The 21740-nt window shown below is 43.7% G+C and overlaps 1 protein-coding gene across 1 annotated transcript in view; it reads right to left on the reverse strand.

Moving 5' to 3' along the window:
• Positions 1-21740, reverse strand: part of LOC124044864 (pleckstrin homology domain-containing family A member 7-like) — a 170760-nt gene that overhangs the window by 75329 nt on the left and 73691 nt on the right. The window lies entirely within an intron of this gene.

Below are 21740 nucleotides of genomic sequence, written 5' to 3' on the forward strand. Positions count from 1 at the left end.
GAAAGAGAGAGAAAGAGGTCAGGCCAGGCAAGGCCTCCATTGATTTCAACCTGGGGCCTGCGTCCCTAGGCTATTACCGATATGTACTTCTGCACTACATAGGAAATAGGGTGCCATTTGGGACACACCAGGGCCCTCTATCAGGGGTGTAAATGCCATTGCCAAGGGGATAAACAAAGAGGGGTGGTGGCAGGGGGGCTGGTCAATAACGCTTTGCTTTGGAAAAACTTTGAAGGCAAACGGCACCCAATGTTTTCCAACTATATACAGTCTTCAACATTTGACTCGTCTCGTGGGAGCTTGCAGAGTGAGGGTGGGTTGGAAAATCGAAGTCACGGTCAAAGTTGACTGCCTATACGATAAGGCTGATGACAAGTGTTCCATTTATGAAACACAAATCACTCGTAGTGTAACTGACGCAAAGTGAATCAGTGAAGTTTTTTTATTTATTTTAATTTTAAAATTTAAACATTACAATCCACCTGCAGTGAAGTCGCTCAACATTCACATTACATTTCAGTCATTTAGCAGAAGCTCCCATCCAGAGCAGCACACAGGAGCAATCATGCTGAAGTGCCCCCCTCATGGGCACATCAACAGATCCACCATCCAGTCTACTCGGGGGATCCGAACCAGCGAGTGTTGACATCTCAAAATAACTAGGGAAGACATTTGTGTAGCATCTTCTGATATCGCAAAGCCAATCACACATACATACTAAGTTCAGTAAGTCTTCAACACGTCTTGCTGTTGCTTGCTATGTGGGTTAAGTCAGTCCCTTTCAGAACATAAAGGCAGATTTGGATCTTTAAGGAGATCGCTGACGATAGGCAGCGCGTCGTCTCCAGATATCCCAGAGTACCAGGACACTCTAATCCATTCCTCTTCTTCCAGGGGTTAGGGTGTAATCAGTTAGGCCCTGCGTACACCACCAAGGCGGCATGCCAAATGGCACCCCATGCCCTATATAGTGCACTACTTTCAAACCAGTGCCAATAGAGCTCTGGGCAAAAGTAGTGCACGATGTAGGGAATAGGTTGACATTTGGGACACAGTTCAAGTGACTTAAAAACAAGCCTTTATAGGGCACACATCGCGCATCACCCTCCCAATATATTCCCTCCGTCAAAATCCCTGTAGTTGAGCTGCTGCCGTCCCTGTTCCTGTCCCTGTCGGAGCTGATGTGGAGTGACAGCTGAGAGCTCACTTCCTGGTTAAGGAAGGGAAAAAAGCACTCTGGTCCAATACACACAGGGACGTGTGAAGAGGCTGCTGTGCTGTTAGTTGTCTTGACAGAGTCTGCATCCCAAATGGCACCAAAAGTAATGCACTAAATATGGAATATGGTGCCATTTGGGAAGCAAGCAGAGTTCTGTTTCACACAGGAAAATACGCACTATGCTCTAGATACGAGTATGTGTCAAGGGACATATCTGCAACCAGAGGGTCTACCTTAGCATAGACAATTATCTTAGAAAAGTCTGTACTGCCGTCTATGCAAATAAACATAAGTATTAACGATATTGGCTGAACAGGAATGAATCATTTTATAGTCATTTAGCAATAGTGCTGTCCAGGGGGATGGCAGTAGCACCCACCCTCTACAGTATTTTTCAGCCATGAGCTACAATGGTGACGTGGTCACAGATCCCCATCAAATTCAACAGCAAATGTAATGTTGCAACGATTTGGGATGACCTCAGTGTATTACTTGTAAACAACCAGTGCCAGTCTCAGGGCCCATATCTGCAACCAGAGGGGTGGAAAAAAACAACTCTAGACCACCTTTACTCCACACACAGAGAAGCATTACAAGCTTTCCCTCGCCCTCCATTTGGCAAATATGATTCTATCCTCCGGATTCCTGCTTACAACCAAACACTAAAGCAGGAAGTACCAGTGACTCAATCTATACGGAAGTGGTCAGATGACGCGGATGCTACGCTACAGGAACTTTTGCTAGCACGTTTTGCTAGAACAGACTGGAATATGTTCTGCGATTCATCCAATGGCATTGAGGAGTATGCCTCCTCAGTTCCCAGATTCATCAATAAGTGCATTGACAACATCGTCCCCACAGTATGTACATATCCCAACCAGAAGCCATGGATGAAAGGAAACATCCACACCGAGCTAAAGGCTAGAGCTGCCGCTTTCAAGGAGCGGGACTCTAATCTGGACGCTTAAAAGAAATCCCGCTATGCCCTCAGACTAACCATCAAACAGGTAAAGCATCAATACAGGACTAAGATTAAATCCTACTACGCTCGTCGGATGTGGCAGGGCTTGCGAACTATTACAGACAAAAAAAAAATGGGAAACCCAGCCGTGAGCTGCACAGTAACGCAAGCCTACCAGACGAGCTAAATGCCTTTTATGCTCACTTTGAGGCAAGCAACACTAAAGTACGTATGAGAGAACCAGCTGTTCGAGATAACTGTGTGATAACGCTCTCTGTAGCTGATGTGAGCAACACCTTTTAACAGGTCAACATTCACAAGGCCACAGGGCCAGACAGATTACCAGTACTCAGAGCATGCGCTGACCAACTGGCAAGTGTCTTCACTGACATTTTCAACCTGTCCCTGACCAAGTCTGTAATACCCACGTGTCAAGCAGACCACCATTGTCTCTGTGCCCAAGAATGCGAAGGTAAATGATTTACCACCCCGTAGCACTCACATTGGTAGCCTTGAAGTGCTTTGAAAAGGCTGGTCATGGCTCACAAAACACAATCATCCCGGAAATCCTAAACCCACTCCAATTCACATACAGCCCCAACAGATCCACAGATGATACAATCTCATTCACACTCCACACTGCCCTTTCCAACGTGGACAAAAGGAACAACTATGCGAGAATGCTGTTCATTGACTACAGGGTCAGTGTTCAACACCATAGTGACCACAAAGCTCATCAATAAGCTAAGGACCTTGGGACTAAACACCTCCCTCTTCAACTGGATTCTGGACGGGCCACCCCCAGATGGTGAGGGTAGGCAACAACACATCTGCCATGCTGATCCTCAACACCAGGGCCCCTCAGGGGTGCGTGCTTATTCCCCTCCTGTTCACCCACGACTGTGTGGCCAAGCACAAGTCCAACACCATAATATTTTCTGATGACACAGTCGTAGGTCTGATCACCGACAATGATGAGAGCCTATAGGCAGGAGGTCAAATACCTGGCAGTGTGATGTCTAACATACAGTGCATTTGGGAAAGTATTTAGACCCCTTTTCCACATTTTGTTACAGCCTTATTCTAAAATGGATTAAATAAACAATTTCCTCCTCAATCTACACACAACACTCCATAACGCCAACGCAAAAACAGTTAAAAAAACAAAAACATTTTGCAAATGTATTCAAAATAAAACAGAAAACATTTTGCTATGAAACTCGAAACTGGGCTCAGGTGCATCCTGTTTGCATTGATCATCCTTGAGATGTTTCTACAACTTGGAGTCCACCTGTGGTAAATTCAATTGGTTGGACATGATTTGTAAAATGCACATTACCGTCTATATAAGGTCCCACAGTTGACAGTACACGTCAGAGCAAAAACCAAGCCATGAGGTTAATGAAATTGTCCGTAGAGCTCAGAGACAGGATTGTGTCGAAGCATAAAGTGTACCATAACATTTTTGCAGCATTGAAGGTCCCCAAGAACACAGTGGCCTCCATCATTCTTTCTAGAACTGGCAACCTGGCCAAACTGAGCAATCTGGGAAGAAAGGCCTTGGTCAGGGAAGTGACCAAGAACCCAATGGTTACTCTGACGGAGCTCCAGAGTTCCTCTGTGGAGCTGGTAGAACATTCCAGAAGGACAACCATCTCTGCAGCACTCCACCAATCAGGCCTTTATGGTAGAGCGGCTAGACGGAAGGCACTCCTCAGTAAAAGGCATACGACAGCCCTCTTGGAGGTTGCCAAAAGACACCTAAAGGACTCTCAGACCATGAGTGAAAAGATTGTCTGGTCTGATGAAACCAAGATTGAACTGTTTGGCCTGGATGCCAAGAGTCACATCTGGAGGACAGTGAAGCATGGTGGTGGCGGCATCATGCTGTGGGATGTTAGATATTACTGCACTGCTGGAGCTAGGAACAAACATTTCGCTGCACCTGAGATAACATCTGCAAATCTATGTAGGCAACCAATGAACAATTGATTTGGATATTTTGGGGTTGTTTCGAGCAGTTTCCAGTATTTTGAGGGTAGCTATTTTGGGTTGTTTCTGGTATTTTTGGGGTAGCTGTTTGGAGTACTATCTGGATGTTTCTGGTATTTTGGGGGTAGCTGTTTGGAGTACTATCTGGATGTTTCTGGTATTTTGGGGGTAGCTGTTTGGAGTACTATCTGGATGTTTCTGGTATTTTTTAATGGGCAGCTGTTTGGTATTTTGGGTTGTTTCTGTTGATTTCTGGTTTGGGGTATTAAGTAAGACTAGATAAATGTTAACTCTAATTATCTGGCTTTGAACATACTGTGGGAGTACCTAAACAGAGACACAGGTGAAGCGTCATAACAGATAACATCCCTCTAAGAAAAATGTCTGCTTTCTCTCAAAAACCACCCAGCATGGTGAGAGAAATAACCCACTCCACACTGGCTTTAGCGCTGAGCTCCTCCCTCTCCATGTACGGTGTGGTATCTACCTACAGTGCTGAGGAGGTACGTATGGACACTCGAGTCTTGATTGGCACATCAAGGGAGGTAAACAATAATGTAAACAAATGTTGGTTACTTGGCTACTATGCTCACCCCATCCCAGTGCAGATGACTTAACCTCTTAGAATGTGTGTGTGTGCAAAGGCATGTGTTTATGTGTAGTAGTAGTAGTAGTAGTATCTAACATCAGCAAGCGCTGCTCACTAAGTAGTGCTGTGAACGTTTAAACAAAATTGAGATCCTTATTGTCAAGTAAAATCCATAACAGAAGAACAAATGTTTTTCATTATGTAGACGCAGAACGTAAACAGCATATTTCCGCATCAACTAAGAGCGTTGCAGCGCGAAGTTCAATTTCTCCTGTTTTGGTGCCCTGGCTACCGCACGGAACCGCGTGAAACGAACCTGTGCACTTGCGCAGATACTGTGTGTGACTGGGAGAGCGAAGTGTTGCATCTCGCTCATCTCAATATCCTAGCCTATTCATTGATGATAGGCAATGCTTGACTGAAGTTGCAAGTCAGGAAATTGCGAGATACAGCATTTTATTGAAAGATACAGGTTTTGACTGCCAATAGACAGGCCTAGTGCATGGTTCTGACTGTATGCCTGGTGGCCGACTTGCCTATACGGTGCCCCTCCCGTCGCTCTCCATCCCTCGCTAGCTCGCTAAGAAAGATGGAAGTGTTTGTGTTCTCGGAAGTATGGCAACAAATCACTCTCCACCAATCCAAAAATACTGAAACTTAGGAGTGGAGTCCTAGCAGAATCGAATCTTGACACTCAGAAATTGCAGAAGACACCAGGAGTCAGCATGAAAGGAGTCGAGGAATCATTTATTTTTGAGATGACGCTCCTCCACTATGTCATCCTCGTTAACAGTTGTAAAAATGGCAGAGAAAATCAAGCGACAGCAGCGGTCATGCATGTCAATACTCTGAGAAGTTACAGTTGAAGTCAGAAGTTAACAATCACTTAGGTTGGAGTCATTAAAACTCATTTTTCAACCACTCCACAATTTTTTTGTTAACGAACTATTCCACAATTCCAATCACAATTCCAGTGGGTCAAAAATGTACATACACTAAGTTGACTGTGCCTATAAACAGCTTGGAAAATTCCAGAAAACTTCATGGCTTTAGAAGCTTCTGTTGGGCTAATTGACATCATTTGAGTCAATTGGAGGTGTACCTGTGGATGTATTTCAAGGCCTACCTTCAAACTCAGTGCCTCTTTGCTTGACATCATGGGAATATCAAAAGAAAACCAGCCAAGACCTCAGAAAAACAATTGTAGACCTCCACAAGTCTGGTTCATCCTTGGGAGCAATTTCCAAACGCCTGAAGGTGCCACATTCATCTGTACAAACAATAGTGCGCATGTATAAACACCATGGGACCAAAGAGCTGTCATACCGCTCAGGAAGCAGACGTTCTGTCTCCTAGAGATGAACATACTTTGGTGCTAAAAGTGCAAGTCAATCCCAGAACAACAGCAAAGGACCTTGTGAAAATGCTGGAGGAAACCGGTCCAAACGTATCTATATCCACAGTAAAACGAGTCCTATATCGACATAACCTGAAAGGCCGCTCAGCAAGGAAGAAGCCACTGCTCCAAAACAGCCAAATAAAAAAGCCAGACTACGGTTTGCAACTGCACATGGGGACAAAGATTGTACTTTTTGGAGAAATGTCCTCTGGTCTGATGAAACAAAAATGGAATTGTTTGGCCATAATGACCATCGTTATGTTTGGAGGGAAAAAGGGGAATGCTTGCAAGCTGAAGAACACCATCCCAACTGTGAAGCACACGGGTGGCAGCATCATGTCGTGGGAGTGCTTTGCTGCAGGAGGGACTGGTGCACTTCACAAAATAGATGGCATCACGAGGATGGAAAATTATGTGGATATATTGAAGCAACATCTCAAGACATCAGTCAGTAAGCTAAAAGCTTGGTTGCAAATGGGTGTGAGCAAGGAGGTCTACAAACCTGACTCAGTTACACCAGCTCTGTCAGGAGGAATGGGCCAAAATTCTCCCAACTTATTGTGGGAAGCTTGTGGAAGGCTACCCAAAACATTTGACCCAAGTTAAACAATTTAAAGGCAATGCTACCAAATACGAATTGAGTGTATGTAAACTTATGACCCACTGGGAACGTGATGAAAGAAATAAGAGTTGAAATAAAAAAAGTTGAATCATATTATTCTTACATTTCACATTCTTAAAATAAAGTGGTGATCCTAACTGACCTAAGACAGGGAATTTGTACTCTGAATAAATGTCAGGAATTGTGAAAAACTGAGTTTAAATGTACTTGGCTAAGGTGTATGTAAACTTTCGACTTAAACTGTAAATGAGAAGGAAATCCAAACTTCGTGAGATGGAATTGAGGTACAGTAATGATGATTAAGCATTGTCCCTGTACTATCTGAAAGTGACGCACTGTGAGACAGTTGACAGCAGCACAGCTGCCATGTGAATTCACATGACATTTTAAGCATTTTTTGTATGTAATTTTTTTCTCTCCCTTTGTCACATCCCTATAACTAACACAACCTAAAAACCAGTACTTTAACCTACATTCTCCTAACCTGCTCCCATTTCAGACTTAATTCAAGTCTCCCGAGTGTGTGTGTTTACTGTAAAAGCAGGCTCCTGTGTTGTTTGGTTAGCGGTGCTATTGAAGTGCTGTGCTCTGTCAGGGGCTCTGTACCGAGTCCTGTCAGGACAGCAGCAAAGGGCTGTTATTGTTCGCACGCACGCACACACACACTTTTCTTAAAATACGCCTACAATAGGCCTTGGCTTAAAACGGTTTCCTTTTTTCTCATCCAGAACAGTATGCATTTCCCTCTGAGAAACCAGCTTTCTCCTATATCAAAACCACTATCACTGAGTGAGAGAGAGGCTCAAAAGTTCATACAAGTGTCAACCTGTGAAAATGTTTCAGTGCATGGTTCAAGCAGAACTGTGAACTCAAGCAGTGCACTGAATAGGGTGGCATTTGGGACGCAGGCCATGCTGCACACTGCTCTCTGTCTGGCGGCTCTCTGCTTTAAGTTCCTACACATGCAGATAAGAGGCTCTGGTGTCATTAGTGATGCGAGATGAAGATTGACTGGACAACATTGTGCAAATGCCTGTTGATAAAGTCTTGAGTCCATTCTCCCATTTTGTCATGATGAAATTACAGAGAAGAAAAGAAGGGCCCGTATTCACAAAGCGTCACAGAGTAAGAATACTGATCTAGGATAAAGTCCCCCCTGTCCATAAGTTCAATAAGATTTAAAAATGCAAAACTGATCCTAAACCAGCACTCCTACAAGACTGAATACAGGCCCGTAATTAATGAACCGCTGTCCATTTCTCTGTCGGAAGTTTACATTACACCTTAGCCTCATACATTTAAACTCAGTTTTCACAATTCCTGACATATAATCGAAGTAAAAATTCCCTGTTTTAGGTCAGTTTGGATCAGCACTTTATTTTAAGAATGCGAAATGTCAGAATAATATGATTTATTTATTTCAACTTTTATTTATTTCATCACATTCCCAGTGGGTCAGAAATTTACATACACTCTATTAGTATTTGGTAGCATTGCCTTTAAATTGTTTAACTTGGGTCAAATGTTTCAGTTAGTCTTCCACAAGCTTACCGCAATAGATTTGGATAATTTTGCACCATTCCTCCTGACAGCTGATGTAACTGAGTCAGGTTTGTAGGCCTCCTTGATCGCACATGCTTTTTCAGTTCTGCCCACAAATTTTCTATAGGATTGAGGTCAGGGCTTTGTGATGACCACTCCAAACCCTTGACTTTGATGTCCTTAAGCCATTTTGCCACAACTTTGGAAGTATGCTTGGGGTCATTGTCCATTTGGAAGACCCATTTGCAACCAAGCTTTAACTTCCTGACTGATGTCTTGAGATGTTGCTTCAATATATCCACATAATTTCCCATCCTCGTGATGCCATCTATTTTGTGAAGTGCACTAGTCCCTCCTGCAGCAAAGCACCCCCAACCCATGATGCTGCCAACCCCCGTGCTTCAGTGTTCTTCAGCTTGCAAGCCTCCCACTTTTTCCTCCAAACAGAACAATGGTCATTATGAAACAAAAATAGAACTGTTTGGCCATCAGACCAGAGAACATTTCTCCAAAAAGTATGATCTTTGTCCCCATGTGCAGTTGCAAACCGTAGTCTGGCTTTTTTATGGCAGTTTTGGAGCAGTGGGTTCTTCCTTGCTAAGTGGCCTTTCAGGTTATGTCAATTTAGGACTTGTTTTACTGTGGATATAGATACTTTTGTACCTGTTTCCTCCAGCCTCTTCACAAGGACCTTTGCTGTTGTTCTGGGGATGATTTGCACTTTTCGCACCAAAGTACATTCATCTCTAAGAGACAGAACACGTCTGCTTCCTGAGTGGTATGACGGCTGCGTGGTCCCATGGTGTTTATACTTGCATACTATTGTTTGTAGAGATGAACGTGGTACCTTCAGGCGTTTGGAAATTGCTCCCCAAGGATGAACCAGACTTGTGGAGGTCTACCATTTTTTTCTGAGGTCTTGGCTGATTTCATTTGATTTTTCCATGATGTCAAGCAAAGTGGCACCGAGTTTGAAGGTAGGCTTTAAAATACATCCACAGGTACACCTCCAATTGACTCAAATCATGTCAATGAGCCCAACAGAAGCTTCTAAAGCCATGACATCATTTTCTGGAATTTTCCAACCTGTTTAAAGGCATAGTCAACTTAGTGTATGTCAACTTCTGACCAACTGGAATTGTGATACAGTGAATTATAAGTGAAATGATCTGTCTGTAAACAATTGTTGGAAAGATTACTTGTGTCATGCACAAAGTAGATGTCCTAACCGACTTGCCAAAACTATAGTTTTTTAACAAGAAATTTGTGGCGTGGTTGAAAAACAAGTTAATGACTCCAACCTAATTGTATGTAAACTTCAGACTTCAACTCTACACCCCCCCTCCCCTCCTTCGGAAAGTATTCAGACTTATTATCCAATTTTTTTACGTGAAATCAAATCAAACTGGAGCAGCAGCACAGCCAGATGGACTGGGGACAGCAAGGAGTCATCAGGCCAGGTAGTCCTGAGGCATGGTCCTAGGGCTCAGGTCCTCCGAGAGAGAGAAAGAAAGCCGACAGCCTTATTGTTTTTTTTCTACACACAATACCCCATAATGACAAAGCAAAAACATGTTTGTAGATTTTTGGGCTATTTTATATAAATAAATAATAATAAAACAGAAATATCACATTTACATAAATATTCAGACCCTTCACTTTTTTGAAGCACCTTTGGCAGAGATTACAGCTTCGAGTCTTATTGGATAAAACGCTACAAGCTTGGCACACCTGTATTTGGCGAGTTTCTCCCATTCTTCTCTTCAGATCCTCTCAGGCTCTGTCAGGTTGAATGGGGAGCATTGCTGCATGGGTTCAAGTCCGGGCTCTGGCTGGACATTCAGAGACCTGTCCCGAAGCCACTCCTGCGTTGGCTTGGCTGTATGCTTAGGGTCGTTGTCCTGTTGCATGGTGAATCTTCAACCCAGTCTGAGGTTCTGAGTGCTCTGGAGCAAGATATCATCAAGGATCTCTCTGTACTTTGCTCCATTCATCTTTTCCTTGATTCTGACTAGTCTCCGCAACCTCCATGCTTCACCGTAGGGATGGTGCTAGGTTTACTCCAGAAGTGATGCTTGGAAAGCTTTGGCCTGAATGCCATCTTGGTTTTATCAGACCAGAGAATCTTGTTTTTCATGATCTGAGTCTTTAGTTGGCTTTTGGCAGACTCCAAGCGGGCTGTCATGTGTCTTTTAGTGAGAAGTTACTGCAGAGTGCTGAAGCGCTTAGCACGTCTGTCCTCAGTTGCAACACTGACGACCGAGTTCCAAACTGCCTCTGGAAGCAACATCAGCACAAGAACTGTTTGTCAGGAGCTTCATAAAATGTTTTTTTGTGGCCGAGCAACCGCACACAAGCCTAAGATCACCATGTGCAATGCCAAGGGTCGGCTGAAGTGGTGTAAAGCTTGCCGCCATTGGACTCTGGAGCAGTGGAAATGCATTATCTGGAGTGATGAATCACACTTCACCATCTGGCAGGCCGACAAACTAATCTGGGTTTGGCGGATGCCAGGAGAACACTACCTGCCCCAAGGTATAGTAACCACTGTAAAGTTTGGTGGATGAGAAATAATGGTCTGTGGCTGTTTTTCATGGTTTGGGCTAGGCCCCTTAGTTCCAGTGACAGAAAATCTTAATGCTACAGCATACAATGACATTCTAGACGATTCTGCACTTCTCCACTACTTTGTGGCAACAGTTTGGGGGAGGATATTTCCTGTTTCAGCATGACAATGCCCCTGTGCACAAAGGGAGGACCATACTGAATTGGTTTGTCAGCTCGGTGTGGAAGAACTTGACTGGCCAGCACAGGGCCCTGACCTCAACCACATCGAATACCTTTGGGATGAATTGGAACCCCTACTGCGAGCCAGGCCTAATCGCCCAACATCAGTGACCGACCTCACGAATACTCGTGGCTGAATGGAAGCAAGTCCTGACAGCAATGTTACAACATCTAGTGGAAAGCGTTCCAATAAGAGTGGGGGGGACCAACTCCATATGAATTAATGCCCATGATTTTGCCATGAGATGTTTGATGAGTAGGTGTCCACATACATTTGGTCATGTAGCGTATCAAAGGCTAAATATAATATAATAATATATGCCATTTAGCAGACGCTTTTATCCAAAGCGACTTACAGTCATGTGTGCATACATTCTACGTATGGGTGGTCCCGGGGATCGAACCCACTACCCTGGCGTTACAAGCGCCATGCTCTAACAGCAGGTTATGTCACAAATGGCACCTTATTCCCTAAATAGTGCCTTACTTTTGACCAGTGTACTAAATAGGGAACAGGGTACCTTTCGGGATGCAGCCTCCTCTCCTCACTGACGTCTCATCCAATCCTAAGTGGAGACATTTGTCTCCGTATCTACTGGCGGGAGACAGCTGGCAGGTTTGCGAGAGCTACGCACTGAGGAAGACAGATTGCTTCAAAACATCTATTTGGTGAGTGGGTGTGTGTGTGTTCAGTCAAAAAGGTCAGGTCTATTTAAAGGTTTCCAGATGAAATGTATTTGAAATGCAGGGCAGAGGACAGATGTAGGGACAGAGGGAGGGAGAGAAAGGAGGACGGTTGTTGGTGCATGTATACGTCAGTATGCGTGAGGCATTCGTTTGTATGGGTATCAGTGTGTGTGTGTGTGTGTGTGTGTGTGTGTGTGTGTGTGTGTGTGTGTGTGTGTGTGTGTGTGTGTGTGTGTGTGTGTGTGTGTGTGTGTGTGTGTGTGTGTGTGTGTGTGTATATATATATATATACATACATACATACACACACGTTGGTGTGTGTAATGCTATGTGGGCATCAATGTGTGTATGTGTGTGTGTGTGTGTATATATATATATATATATATATATATATATATATATATATATATATATATATATATATATATATATATATATAAGTTGGCGTGTGTAATGCGATGTGGGTATCAATGTGTGTGTGTGTGTATATACGTTGGCGTGTGTAATGCAATGTGGGTATCAATGTGTGTGTGTGTGTATACGTTAGCGTGTGTAAATGCGATGTGGGTGTCTGCGTACGTGGTGGCAAAGACAGACATTTAAAGTAGCCCTTTGAGTGGAGCTGCTATGTAGGCTCTGAATAATACAGCTAATAATTATCCTTCCATCCCACATGCTGGCTTTTGTTAAAGAGATGAAGAGGCTCCGGTGTCATCAGAAGTTGAGAACTCAGAACACCAGCACTCTCCTCCAGAAGAAAACTGTTTCAACGCAGACTTTGAACTATTGTTAAAAAGGCACAGATTGATTTCAAGAGGCGGGTAGTTGTGTGTGGACAAGCATCCACACACAACCATCACATGCACACCACATACAGCATGTACACACATGTAGCCTACAACACACACACACACGTAAAACTGCATGTACACATACAAGTGAACGTGCACACAATCACTCACACACACACACACACACACAACCCTGCCAAGGATTTTTTTAAACTTTTTTTAACTAGGAAAGTCAGTTAAGAACAAGTTCTTATTTTCAATGACGGCCTAGGAACAGTGGGTTAACGGCCTTGTTCAGGGGCAGAACGACAGATTTGTTCCTTGTCAGCTCAGGGGATTCGAACTTGCAACCTTCCGGGTACTAGTCCAACGCTCTAACCACTAGGTTACGCTGCCGCCCCTAAGTCAAATACAGTGGGAGCCAGGCTAGCAACAGCCGCAGGCAGGTTTATATGTTGGCCTTTTCATCACATTAAAAAGGCATCACTACAGTCAGTAGGCACCTCAGCATGCTAGCGGCTCCTGTATACGTCATCATTGCGCTAACGCTAGTTAGCGATGGCTCCAGAAACTACGTTCAAACCGCACACAGAGATACCAGTAAAAAGTTTGGACGCACCTTCTAATTCAAGTTTTTTTTTTTTTTTTTTTAACACGTATGGATTCATGTGGTAAGCAACAAACAAATCAAAATCTATTTCATATTTGAGATTATTCAAAAGTAGCCACCGCTTTGCCTTGATGACAGCTTTGCACACTCTTGGCATTCTCTCAACCAGCTTCATGAGGAATGTTTTTCCAACAGTCTTGAAGGAGTTCCCAAATATGCTGAGCACTTGTTGGCTGCTTTTCCCTTCACTCTGCGGTCCAACTCATCCCAAAACATCACAATTGGTTTGAGGCCAGGTGATTGTGGAGGCCAGGTCATCTGATGCAGCAGTAAATCACTCTCCTTCTTGGTCAAACAGCCCTTACACAGCCTGGAAGTGTTTTTTGGGTCATTGCCCTGTTGAAAAACAAATGATGGTGAGACTAAGTGCAAAGCAGATGGGATGGCGTATTGCTGCAGAATGCTGTGGTAGCCATGCTGGTTAAAATAAATCACTGACAGTGTGACCAGCAAAGCACCACCACACAATCACACCTCCTCCTCCATGCTTCACGGTGGGAACCACACATGGAGATCATCCGTTCACCTACTTTGCGTCTCACAAAGACACGGCAGTTGAAACCCCCCAAAAAATTATGTGGACTCAAAGGACAGATTTCAACCGGCCTAATGTCCATTGCTCGTGTTTCTTGGCCCAAGCAAGTCTCTTCTTCTTATTGGTGTCCTTTAGTAGTGGTTTCTTTGCCATTTGACCATGAAGGCCTGATTCACACAGCCTCCTCTGAACATTTGATGTTGATATGTGTCTGTTGCCTGAACTCTGTGATGCATTTATTTGGGCTGCAATCTGAGGCTGGTAACTCTAATGAACTAATCCTTTGCAGCAGAGGTAATTCTGGGTCTTCCTTTCCTGTGGCAGTCCTCATGAGACAGTTTCATCATAGCGCTTGATTGTTTTTGCAACTGCAGCTGAAGAAACTTTAAAAGTTCTTGAAATTGTCCGGATCGACTGACGTTTCTCTTTGCTTCTTTAAGCTGTTCTTGCCATAATATGGACTTGGTATTTTACCAAATAGGGATAACTTCTGTATATCACCCCTACCTTGTCACAACACAACTGATTGTCTCAAATGCATTGATAAGGAAATAAATAACACAAATGAACAAGGCACACCTGTTAATTTAAATGCATTCCAGGTGACTACCTCATGAAGTTGGTTGAGAGAATGCCAAGAGTGTGCAAAGTTGTCATGAAGGCAAAGGGTGGCTACTTTAAAAAATCTCAAATATAAAATATATTTTGATTTGTTTAACACTTTTTAGGTTACTACATGATTCCCTATGCGTTATTTCATAGTTTTGATATCTTCACTGTTATTCTACAATGTAGAAAATAGTTTTTAAAAATACAGAAAAAGGGGCATTCAACTTTATATTTCTGTATAGTTTGACAAATAGCAGTAATAGCCCATAAGTTCCACTCTGCTCGTAAAATGATTTTCAAAAGTTCAAAGCTGTCAAATCATTTGTTTTTACGATAGGGGTGTCACCAAAGCTGTGTTGTATTACTTTTGGTATGTCAATTTCAAAAGATGAATTTCACAAGGTAAACATTTTTTTTAACTAAAAATAAAATAACAGTTTAATCAAATCAAAAGTTCCGAATAGAGCAGGTGTAGACCTTACTGTGAAATGCTAACTTACAAGCCGTTAACCAATAATGTTTTTTTTTTTTTTAATTGGGTTAAGAAAATATTTACTAACTAAAGTAAAAAAATGAAAAGAAACAATAAGATAACGAGGCTGTGTGTGGAGGTACAGGTTAGTCGAGGTAGTTTGTACATGTAGGTTGGGGTAAAGTGACTATGCACAGATAATAAACATGTATTACAGACTCGGTTAGGGAGAGGTTGAAAATGTCAGTGAAGACGCTCGTCAGTTGGTCCACACATGCTCTGGGTACACGTCCTGGTAATCCGTCTGGCCCTTGGCCCTTGGCCTTGTGAATGTTGACCCGTTTAAAGGTCTCGCTCACATCGGCTACCGAGAGTGTGATCACACTGGGCAGGTCACAGCTGGGTTTCCCTTTGTAGTCTGTAATAGTTTGCCAGCCCTGCAACATCCGACGAGCTTCAGAGCCGGTGTAGTAGGATTCAATCTTAGTCCTGTATTGACGCTTTGCTTGTTTAATGGTTCATTTGAGGGCATAGCGAGATTTCTTATAAGCGTCCGGATTACTGTCCCACTCCTTGAAAGCGGCAGCTCTAGCCTGCAGCTCGGTGCGAATGCTGCCTGTAATCCATGCCTTCTTGTTGAGATATATACGTACGGTCACTGTGGGGACGACATCATCAATGCACTTATTGATGAAGCCGGTGATGGAGGTGGTATACTCCTCAATGCCATTGGATAAATCCTGAAACATATTCCAGTCTGTTCTAGCAAAACAGTCCTGTAGCGTAGCATCCGCGTCATCTGACCACTTCCATATTGAGCGAGTCACTGGTACTTCCTGCTTTAGTTTTTGGTTGTAAAGCAGGAATCAGGAGGATAAAATTATGGTCAGATTTGCCAAATGGAGGGTAAGGAAGAGCTTAAGTATCTGTCTCTGTGGTGGTCTAGAGTGTTTTTTCCCCTCTGGTTGCACATGTGACATGCTGGTAGAAATGAGGTAAAGCGGATTTAAGTTTGCCTGCACTAAAGTCCCCGGCCACTAGGAGGACCGCTCCTGGATGAGCAGCTTGTTAAGTGCGGTCTTAGTGCCAGCATCGGTTTGTCATGGAAAATAGACGGCTACGAAAAATATAGATCAACACTCATGGTAGATAGTGTGGTCTACAGCTTATCATGAAGTACCTCTGCCTCAGGCGAGCAATACCTCGAAGACTTCATTAATATTAGACTTTGCACACCAGCTGTTATTGACAAATAGACGCACACCCCCACCCCTCGTTTTACCAGACATAGCTGTTCTGTCGATACACGGAAAACCCAGCCAAATGAATATTATCCATGTCGTCGTTCAGCCATGACTCGGTGAAACCGTATATCGTTCGCGTCAGACTCATTAAAGAAAAAAATCTTTGTTTGAGGCGAGTAATTGCTGTTCTGATATCCAGAAGCTATTTTCGGTCATAAGAGACATTAGCAGCAACCTTATGTACAAAATAAGTTAGACAATTGCATAAAAACACACAAAATAGCACAGTTAGTTAGTAGCCCGTAAAACGGCAGCCATCCCCTCTGGCGCCATTATTTTCCATTTGCATTACAATGAACCCACAATTCCATTATCTTCACAGCCCTATGTACAACATTTACCAAAACTATAAAACCTACACACCCCCAATAAATGTTATAAGGTTACTATGCATCCTAGTAAAGCAAGTGTCAACTTTATTTCACAGTTAAGCTCACTAAAGCCATTCCCTCTTCCTCAATTACATTTTTATCAGCTAAATGAGAACTCTACCTCTTTATCTCTTTAAAATCTCAATCAAATCCCAGCTAAAGTTGGCACATCCACACCTGACTGTACTATCCCAACAGATCAATAATTAGCCTGTGTAGCTGCACTGCACAACCCTCTGAAATAGCCTACAATACTGTATATAATATCCAAGCAAAGCCCAAGCTCACCAAAGTGACTTGCTGCTACAGCTTCCGAATAAAAACAGCAACTCCGCTGAACTATGACATTAACTACAGTTAGTAGTGCCGTTTCAGAGCTGCTTCCATTTGTTTCCCTAGAGCCAGAACCACTAGGCAGTTACTATAGCTCGTGCATTGCCCCCTCGGTCAATGTCGCCTCAGTATCCCAATAGCTCAGTTCTACCTTGCCCCGTTGCCCTCTCTCTCTCTCTAACTCTCGCTCTCCTTAGATTGCTGGAAGGGTGAGCACTTACAAAACACAGAGCTTTTTAAAATGGTTAAATGAAAGTTAAGGGTTAAATCAAACTGGACTCTTTTACCTGCTTCCACATGGCTACGGCTCTGCTGGTCTGTGGGTGTGTATGAGCTATTCCTGTGTTTAGAGGGAAGGGGGGGGGTTAATGTGCTATCCCAGTAGCTAGGTCCTGTCATAGGGAGGAGGGAATGCGGGGGAATACTATCTGACCCACACCTTGCTCTCTCGTTCCCTCTTTCTCCCTCGTTGGCTTCCCAGTACGACTGTGAGAGGCAGTACAGTGAGAGGCAAGTGACACAACGTAGCCTTGCTCCAAACTACCACGGTCTCACGTCCCCCTTACACATGGTGCACGTGCACGCAGAAATGCCATAAAACAAATTCAGATCTATTGAGATAAACTAAAGTATACAGATGCCTACCAGAATGGGAACTGTCAGAGAAAGCTATGGGTATTGGCACATGGAGAAAGTAGGCCCATTTATCAGTGTCGGCCGGCTGTGTGTAGAATTCTCTGTGTCTGGCGACACAAATCACTTTAATGAGGGTTATTAACCACACAGGATGAGCATGGGCCATTAGACGGCTACACATGCGCCATTATACGGCCATTTGACCATATCCTCCGTAACAAGCCTCTTCTGAAATATTATATTTGAGGTGCTATTTTTGGGCATTTGTTTTGCAGCGAACTCCAAATCCTTTAGGACTGGGCCCCTCAGAGGTACTTGGGTGTTCACCTCAAATAAATATCATGAGGTTGTCTTGGCGGTGACTTCAAAAAGCCTTTGTTGCCGAGAACAGGAAAAGCTAACGGTGAGTTTGTTCCTTTCATACGAATCCACATTTTCAAACTTTATTTGGCCATCTGTTACGACGGAAATTCGTCTTCTGCTCTGCTCTCGTCCACAATAGCAATGTGCGCGCAAACACAAACACAGACACATGCACGTACTGTACACACACACAGCATGCCTTCATCTCGCCATGTTCCCAAGCCTCCGTATTCTTCTCTATACCAAACTAACAAGCCTCTACTATTTTCTCTACCTTCTCTGTTGTCCTTTCGATAAAGGAAGTATAACTTGTGGGATTGCTTTCAGCCGAGGGCTCGACGTCACAGCCTAACCCTAACCCAGCAGCCTGATCTCTTAAAGTGGTGTTTGGAATAGTGGCACACAGGAAAGCTTTTGTTTGGCCAGCCCCCCCCCCCCTCCCTCCTGTTTCACCATGGCCCTGAACAACAAGGGCATCTCCAGCACAAGAGAGGGGGAAAGGGGCACTCAATTCTGATGACAGCCTGGCATCGACACCATGCCAGTGATAACGGGCATAGTCGGGGCATAGGCATCACTGACACACCTGGCATGGAGTGCCTGCTGGCTATGATGTGACAACCTCGTGCGACATGCTGTTGATAGCGGAACACGCCGACACTGAGGCGGCCATTTTGCAATGAGAGGTTTGTGTATTCCAACTCCCATTGTCTAGCTGGTGTGATATGTTTATCAACGGTGTGTTGACGCCACCAAAACAAGCAAGAGATCTGAAGTCCAGGTGTCTCGTGACCCCAAAATGTTGTTGGTTATGTATAAACTCACAGACCAAATAAGTATGTCTGCGGTCTAATGGCAGGTGATTAATCAGTATCCAACTTCATAGGACTGTGAGGCTAACTGAAGATAGCCATCTTTAGAAAATCCCAAATATGTCTAGCTGGCTTTGTGACATATGCCTCAGATGTTGGAGGGCCAGTAGGAGGTACTCGTTCCTCTGATCTAAAAAAAAATATCCCAATGCCCCAGGGCAGGGATTGAGGAAAATTGCCCTGTGTGGTATGCAGTCATTCAGATGGGACATTAAATGGGTTTCCTGAATATCTGTGGTCACTAAAAATCCCATGGCACTTATCGTAAGAGCAGAAGTGTGTTAACCCCGGTGCCCTGGCTAAATTCCCAATTTGGCCCTCGTACCATCATGGCCACCTAATCGTCCCCAGCCTCCAATTGGCTCATTTATCCCCCTCCCCCCTCCTCTCCCCTTTAACTATTCCCCAGGTCGTTGCTGTAAATGAGAATGTGTTCAGTCAATTTACCTGGTAAAATAAGGGTAAAAAAAATGTCTCGTCTCCAAAACATTGTGGATTACAAACAGACTCATAGACGAAAGAAGCGGGAAGGAACTTGGCTAGAGTAGAGAAGACTATAAACTTGGTCTGGATTGAGAGGGTACAGGGACCTAACCTATAGTTACCCCATTGGACTTTTCTTGCTCTGTCTCCAGGCTTGGCAGCAGCTAGCCTGAAATAGACGACAACAAAGTCTCCTCCAATGAACAGGTTGGACCTGACCCTCCGTTGAACTGTCGGCACTGTCTCAGAACACATGCACATTCCAAAATGCATTCAAATCGGATGTACTACTGCATATTCGCATTGTTAAACTGCAATACATTGGAGGAGAACTGACTTGTGTATGTGTGCGACTGGGATGTAGAGGGAAACAACTGGCCTTACAGCTCCGGCGCTAACATTAGAGGCCTGCTAACATTAGAGGCCTGCTAACATTAGAGGCCTGCTAACATTGAGTGAACATTTGTGTGAGTGATTTATAGTTTACACTATACCACTACTTCCCTCTGGGTGTCAGTGTCAAAACACAGTGTTGTTAGACAAGGTCAAGGTAACGGAGGTGAGTATCAGGATAGGTCAAGTTTACTCAAGCAAAAACAAAAATTGCCCGGTCATGGTTTGCTCATCTTGTTCATTTAATTGAGTTCACTTAACAAGATCATTTCTCTGAGCCAAATTTTAGCAAGGTCAAATCTTTGTGCTTACATTCAGTTTTTCATGGGATGAAATGAACTTAAAACACTTGGTAAAGTTAACTTAAAATGAGTTTGGCAAGTTTTATTACTTTAAGCAGAGTTTCTCAAATCAACCAAGTTAGCAAGTTCACGTCAAGAGGTGTTTCCTCAATCACTCAAACTTCCTCTGGAGTTGGACTTGTTCACTGATGAGCACAACTCTTTTCTCCGATAGCTATGGAAATTAGAGAGCTGGTTGTTCGACCCTTGTCCATGCACAAATCAACGCGGCCATTTTGGAAGTCTGCTTCTGTGCCTGATTCGCTTCCATTAAACCCACTTGGAGATAATACAAATATTCACATTAGCATAAACACTGATGGCAGAGAGACAGCGTTGTGGCGTTGTGTGATTGGGATGAGTGCGTATCAAGCAGTATCAAGACTCGTTAGAGAAGAGCCTACGCCGACTCCAAAGCCCAGTCTAGTCTACACACGGCAGGTTATGCATTCACTGCAAATGAGAGACTACTGAGGGAGGGAGGGAGGATTAGGAGAAGCTATCTCAGGAGTAAAGTGTGTGTGTGTGTGTGTGTGTGTGTGTGTGTGTGTGTGTGTGTGTGTGTGTGTGTGTGTGTGTGTGTGTGTGTGTGTGTGTGTGTGTGTGTGTGTGTGTGTGTGTGTGTGTGTGTGTGTGTGTGTGTGTGTGTGTGTGTGTGTGTGTGTGTGTGTGTGTGTGTGAGAGGAAAGTTTACATAAAGGACTAGGGTTCTGTTCATCTACCATCTGCATAGCTTGATAACATTTTTCTCTGTCTTTTCAGAGTTTCATGGTCCAGGGAAGTGACAGGGGACAGATGGTGGGTGTGAGAGAAAGTGATAGAGTGTGGGGGAAAGATGGAGGAGAGGAGGTAGAGGGAGGAGGGAGATTAAGAATAAATAAATACATCAAATTGATGGACTGAATGGAAAATGGGAAAGACCCTTACGGGGAAAAGAAATCATGACTTCACATGTGACATTTCCACATGTTTTGTACATGTGTACATGTGTTTTTGGAACACTTCACATGTGTTGATATTTCACATGAAGTTTTTCATAGATTTTCACATAATCTTTCATACAGTACCAGTCAAAAGTTGACACATCTACTACACCGTTATTTTTACTATTGTCTACATTGTAGAATAATAGTGAAGACATCAAAACTATGAAATAGCACATAAGGAATCATGTAGTAACCAAAAAAAAGTGAGATTCTTCAATGTAGCCATCCTTTGCCTTGATAGCTTTGCACACTCTTGGGATTCTCTCAACCAGCTTCACCTAGAATGCTTTTCCAGCAGTCTGGAAGGAGTTCGCACATATCACTCTGCAGTCCAGCTCATCCCAAACCATCTCAACAGGGTTGAGGTCAGGTGATTGTGGAGGACAGGTCATCTGATACAGCACTCAATCACTCTCCTTCTTGGTCAAATAGCCCATACACAGCCTGGAGGTGTGTTGGGTCCTTGTGCTGTTGAAAAACATGTGATAGGAAAACTAAATGCAATCCAGATGATGTGGGGGTGCTTTGCTGGTGACACTGTCTGTGTGATTTATTTAGAATTCAAGGCACACTTAACCAGTATGGCTACCACAGCATTCTGCAGCGATACAGCATCCCATCACACCTCCTCCTCCATGCTTCATGGTAGGAGTTACACATGCAGAGATCATCCGTTCATCGACTCTGCGTCACACAAAGACACAGTGGTTGGAACCAAAAATCTCAAATTTGGACTCAGCAGACCAAAAGGACAAATTTCCACTGGTCTAATAATGTCCATTG

This window comes from Oncorhynchus gorbuscha, linkage group LG01 (assembly GCF_021184085.1).
Source record: "Oncorhynchus gorbuscha isolate QuinsamMale2020 ecotype Even-year linkage group LG01, OgorEven_v1.0, whole genome shotgun sequence".
In the NCBI taxonomy this organism is placed as follows: domain Eukaryota; kingdom Metazoa; phylum Chordata; class Actinopteri; order Salmoniformes; family Salmonidae; genus Oncorhynchus; species Oncorhynchus gorbuscha.